The following is a 6,179-nucleotide window of genomic DNA, read 5'->3' as shown; positions in this document are numbered from 1 at the left end:
AGCTCTCGGGGAAGATAGATCATCGGTGCATGCCTATGACAACCGTCGCATCTTCGTACAAAGTCCCTTGCATCTTTCTCCATATCGGTTCAATAATAATCGACCCTGATTATTTTCTGAACCAAAGACTCTGCCCCTGAATGGTTTTCGCATGTGCCCTCGTGAAGTTCTCTCAAAACGTATTCAGTGTCTCCCAGCCTCAAGTATATGACGAGTGGGCCGTCGAATGTTCTTTTGTACAAAGTACCTTCTGACAAGACAAACCTGGCCGCCTTCGTGTGTAGAGCCCTTTATTCTTTAGGATTCGAGGGCAACTTCCCAGTCTTCAAGTAGTCTATATACTTATTTATCCAGTCCCAAGTCACTTGTTGAGTTTATTTCAGCATGGCCTTCCTCCACTACTGATTTCATGAGATGAACAACCGTTCCTGAGCTGAATTCATTGTCATCAACCGATGACCCCAAGTTAGCTAGAGCATCTGCTTCGCTATTTTGATCTCGGGGTACATAATGTAGGGTTCATTCCATGAGTCGATGTAGCGTTATCTATAATATGTCCAAGTACCTTCACATTCGTTCTTCTTTTACTTTGAATGTCCCATTGGCTTGATTTACCACAAGGAGGGAGTCGCACTTAGCTTCGGCCACTTCGTCCCCCAGGTTTTTAGCCAGTTCAAGACCTCCAATCATGGCCAGTTCATTGTTAGTCAGTTTTACAGTTCTAATGGATTGCCTAACTACGTTACCCATAGGCATCTTCAATACGATGCCGAGTCCAGACCCCTATGCGTTCGAGGCACCACCCGTAAAGAGGGTCCAAATTCTTGAGAAAGCCCCCGAGGTTAACAATAACTCCTTTTTGACTTCGGGTACTAAGGCCGGCGTGAAGCCAGCCACGAAGTCTGCCAAAATTTGAGATTTGATGACAGTTTGGGGGCGATATTCGATATCGTACTTGCTAATTTCTACGGCCCATTTGGCCAAACAGCCCGAGATCTCGGGTTTGTGCATTACGTTCCTTAGCAGGTAAGAAGTTAGAATGCATATGGGATGGCACTGAAAGTATGGCTTCAACTTTCTAGAGGCATTTAGCAAAGCTATCGCCAATTTTTCAAGGTGAGGGTACCTTGTTTCGGCCCTCGCCTAGAGTTCTACTAACATAATAGATAGGAAATTACGTACCTTCCTCTTCCCGGACTCAGATACCACTTACTACTATCTCATATACCGCTAAGTACAGGTATAGATGCTTGTCTATCTTCGGAGCATGGAGGAAGGGTAGACTCAAAAGGTACCGTTTGAGTTCCTCCAAAGCCTGCTAGAACTCTGAGGTCCATGAAAAGTTATACTTTTTCTTCAATAACTAGAAGACCTGATGGCTCTTATCAAAGGACCTTGATATGAATCGGCCCGGGGCAGCTGTGCAACCGGTTAACCTCCAAACGACCTTGACACTATCCACCACGGAGATGTCTTCTAAAACTTTGATTTTGTCGGGATTGATCTCGATTCTCCGGTTGGACATCATGAATCCGAGGAATTTTTCGGACCCGACATCGAATGCGTATTTCTCCGGGTTCAGCTTTATATTGTATTTCTCCAGTATGTTGAAGGTTTCCCGCAAATGTTTCAAATGGTCATCTGCTCACAGGGACTTAACTAACATGTTATCAATGTAAACCTCCATTGATTTTCCTATTTTTCCGTCAAACATCCGGTTTACTAGGCATTGATAAGTGGCATCGGCGTTTTTTAGCCCGGACGACATTTATAACAATAGGTCCCGAATTTAGTGATAAAGGAAGTATTTTCTTGATCACCCGGGTCCATCCGAATTTGGTTGTACCCGGAATAGGAGTTGAGAAAACTGAGTTTCTCATGCCCGGTCGTTGCATCAATCATGCGATCGATGTTAGGCAATGGAAAAGAATCTTTGGGGCACGCTTTGTTCAAGTCTTTATAATCTACAGACATTCATTATTTATTTCCCTTTTTAGTAACTACTACTACATTATCCAACCAATCCGGGTACTTAACTTCCCGAATGAAACCTATTTTAAGGAGTTTGGATACCTCGTCTTTGATGAACGTATGCTTGAATTCGGACTGTGGCCTCCTTTTCTGTTTAACCGGGTGAAACTTCGGGTCTAAGCTTAACTTATGAGTGGTTACTTCTGGGGGGTCTCTATCATATCCAAATGGGACCAAGCAAAACAATCTACGTTAGCTATAAGCAATTTAATGAGTTTTTTTCTGAGCTCGGGAGTCAACCCCGTGCCCAGGAATACCTTCCGATCGGGCAAGTGTTTGATCAACACGACTTGCTCCAACTCATCGACCGTCGACTTGGTGGCATCGGAATCATCAAGGGCTATGAACGACCGAGGAACTTCGTAATCATCATCCTCGCCTGTCTTTTGCTTCTCCAATTTGGTCGGACCGGTGTCAGTGATTGCTATTTAGTTTCTTCCTTCCTAACCGACTCTGTAGACATGTGATTTTTGACCCTCCCCAAGATATTACATATTTTAGCATTTAAATACTTAGTTTAGGTCTAATATAGTTATTTCAACTAGTTTTGACTCTTTTACTTTATTTTATCACAAAAAATATTTCTTCTTTTTAGTTGCTTTTAGTTTTTATACCTTTCGTAAAACGAAAAAAAATAGCACAAAAATAGTACCTTATTTCTATTTTAATAAGATATTTAAAAACATCAAAAAAATAGGTTTATTTTAATGGTTAGTCTTATTTAATAATTATTTTACTTAAGTAGGATTAATTAGTAAATTAGGTCGTATTTTAGTGTCATTCACGGAGAAAGAATAAAATTTAGGCTCAAACAACTCATGTTTAAGCCTAATTTTCAGACCTAGCCCATAATTCCTAGGCCCATACCCCTTAACCTAAAAAACCCTACAAAAAGAGACCCTAGACCTAACTTTCCAGCCATTTTTTTCAGATTTGGACCAACCTAGACAAAAACCTTTTCTTCTTCATGAAAAAACCCGAGAGGAGCTAAAAAGGATCAGCAGCAGCTGTTACATACACGACCCCCCCCCTGAAACTTCTTCTTCTTTGAACCCCCTACCTCAGCTGTTACCCCTCCTATTAAACAAACCAGCGACCAAACAACCTAAACCAGCCGTTGTTCGCCAGAAGCAGCGACGCCACCAGCGACCTCTCGCCGGAAAACGTCCAGCAACACCCTCGCCAACACCAACAGCTGCAACACACAAAAAAACCTTCAGAAAACGACCCCATCTCCCTAACACCAGAGACCCGCCACCAGCCATACTCATTCATCTCAAATTCGACGCTCCCTCACCAGTGAACTCACCGGAAAACGAACCCTAGCAGCTGCTTCTTTTCTTTATTTTTTTCTTGTCAAAATTCGTAGTTGATTTATGTTGTGAATTTACCCATAGTTTTCAATATTAGTCCTAACCTTTGAATCTTCTACTGTGTCTAAATCAGATGGTTAAAAATGATTTGAATCTGTCGGGCGCAGGCCATATGTGTTTTGTTTTGTTCTAGTTGCCAGAAAAATGAAAACACAGAGGTGCAGTCTTTAGATCTGATCTATTTCGGGTGTCGATCAATGGCTTTCTATTCTTGGGTTGTATTTTCGTTCGAGGTTCGTCTGGTCCGTGTTCCAAATTTCAAAGGTCGGATATTTCGTTAATTGGAAAGGTTCTATCTGAGGTCCACTCCTAAACCTCGTTTTTAATTAATTTTTAGCATTCTTCTTATGTGTTTGAGATATGAATGTTATTGATTATTTTGTTTGCTTCATTGTTGATCTAAAATCTATTTTAAATAGTTTATTAGTTTATGTTTTCGGATTTAAAATTTTGATTTAATACCAAGCAAGCCTGTGAATTGTTTAGGCTGAAGTTTGTCATGGATTGTTTGAATGGCCTTAGGGATTGGGTATAATATGAAAAAGAAAAGTAGACTCTTAATATTTTCATCACTTATATTTCATCATTTGCATTAGAAACATGTACACATTCGCGTGACATAATAACGATTTAAAAACAATATCGAGGTATGCGTTCACGCAACTTCGACTAAACTTTTTTAATAATAATAATAAGGCGTTATTAATTGTGGACACGTTCGCGTGACACGATTCTTGACACGCCAAACCAAATAGGTACACGTGCGTGTGACTTGTTTCAAGATAATCTTTTAATTAAAAAGAGACAAATACACATAGGTTCTAAAAATGAGTGATTAGACAATTTGATTAAGCCAAGTATGATCAAAGCGACCGTGATAAAACCACGGAACCCGAGAATGCCTAACACCTTCTCCCGGGTTAACAAAATTCCTTATTCGGATTTCTGTGTTCGCAGACCATAAATAAGAGTCAAACTTTCCTCAATTCGGGATTTTAAACCGGTGACTTGGGACACCATAAATTATCCCAATTGGCTACTCTAATTTTAATAAATAATCCCGTTTCGATTGTCACTTAAAATTGAAAAAAACTCCCTTTATACCCCCTTCTGGTGGTAGTAAAAAGGAGGTGTGACAGCTCTGGCGACTTTGCTGGGACAAGAACCCAGAACTTCTGGTTCAGGGTTCAAGAATTCGAGCTTGTTTTGTGATTTTATTTGGCTTTATTTATTGTTAATATTACTGTATTTTGTGAACCTTTTGTGCTAATTGCTGTCTATTTACCGTTTTGATATTATTTGAATTGTATATAAATGCCTTCTTACGCTTCCCTTCTGAGTCTTCAATAAAAGAATGGTGCACATGTTCGTGTGGCCCACTTTTTCTGTTGGAAGTTATACCAAATAGAACGAGGCTAAGCCAGCAACAAGGTCGGATAGAGTTTTGTGCTCCCGGTACGTTGCTTCCTCTTCGGCTCGAGTTGTCTGCTCGGGTAAGCCAGGTCAAGAACACAACCCCAAGTTTAAACTTAGAATAACATAACCTCATGTTGGATCCCTAATAAGAACGTTTGTTTGCATCACGTGCATTTGACTTTGGGGACTCAACACAGGGGTTGGGTCCGTCTAGGACAGGTGTACCCAAAATAACAGACCATCTTAATGCATCCTATATGGTACATGTTGCATTTCTTCAAGGGTAAAAGGATCATTTGGCGGACCAATGATAGTTGAGGGCAAATGAAAAAAAAGAGTGAAGTGTGAAAATAAAGCAAGTAGGGCCCAATGTTTTCTGTCACATTTTTGTTAAGAAAAACAAATATGAAAATTCAAAAAAAAAAAAGATTTTACACTTTTTCATCATTTTCCGAAAATCAAAAAAAAGGAAAATAAAATCCAAAAAGAGTTTACATATTTCATCATTTTTCAAAAAAAAAAGAGACAAAAAACATATTTTCTCTAAATTAGTTATTTTTTTAATTCTCGCCCGTATCCAATCTGCCCGAACTACACAAACCTGATTCTCATCTCTCGGGGCGGGATACGTAGGCAACCTACATAGGGTCCGGTCTTCCTAGTGAGTCTTAGGTTCTTGGCTTCGCGGGATCTTAGCCAAATCTTGCATTTTTAGCCACTTTTAGCCACATAGGTTAATTTTAAAAAAATAGTCACAATCATGTTTTGCATGTGTCCAACAGGAAGTATTTTGTCTCACATAGTGTTTTAGGTCTTTAACTTTATTTGGTCTAATTTTCTCATACAGGTGTGGGTCTACTTACCGGAGTTTGAGCATGACAGACACCCCGGGACCATCTAGTCAGGATCGCTCATTCAGGAGTTGCTTAAGGAGATTTTTTTATTTTTATGTTTTGAGTCTGTTCTTCATTTTATGTCGTCTTTTACTTTCTAGTTTTCTACAGTAATGTCGAGTCTTTTGTTATTGTACTTTCTACTTTGTATTTGAAAAAATGTGTTGTAACTCAAAAATCCAAAAAAAAAGGGGTTTTGCGTTTTATCTTTCTGTTAGAAGTTTTCTTTAGAATACTAATTCTAGAAATAAAAAAAAATTCTTTTGAGGTGGTTTTCCTTTAGGAAATTAATATCTAGAACTCGAAATAAAAAAAATTACTTTTATACTTCTTTTTAGTACATTAAGACTAAAATTCAAAAAAAAAAAAGAGAATTTTCTTTTAGTACCTCTTTAAAAGTTTTGTTTTAAGATATTAATTCCAAAAATCCAAAAAGATTTTCTTTTAAGGTTCTTCTTTGAGAAAT

General features: G+C 38.8%; 1 long non-coding RNA gene across 2 annotated transcripts; it reads left to right on the top strand.

Annotated features, from left to right (window-relative positions):
• The first annotated feature begins 2,957 nt into the window (after positions 1-2,957).
• On the top strand, positions 2,958-5,917 carry LOC142164647 (uncharacterized). Of its 2 annotated transcripts, none has more exons than XR_012695489.1 (2): positions 2,958-3,705; positions 5,668-5,917. It is a non-coding gene; the product is annotated as an uncharacterized LOC142164647 (long non-coding RNA). The 2 variants fall into 2 exon arrangements; XR_012695490.1 differs by having other exon boundaries at positions 2,958-4,906.
• The last annotated feature ends 262 nt before the right edge of the window (positions 5,918-6,179 follow it).

The sequence above is a fragment of the Nicotiana tabacum genome, chromosome 10 (assembly GCF_000715075.1).
Source record: "Nicotiana tabacum cultivar K326 chromosome 10, ASM71507v2, whole genome shotgun sequence".
Classification (NCBI taxonomy): Eukaryota; Viridiplantae; Streptophyta; class Magnoliopsida; order Solanales; family Solanaceae; genus Nicotiana; species Nicotiana tabacum.
Note: the sequence above shows the minus strand (reverse complement) of the source record. Positions and strands in the feature narration are given on the sequence as shown.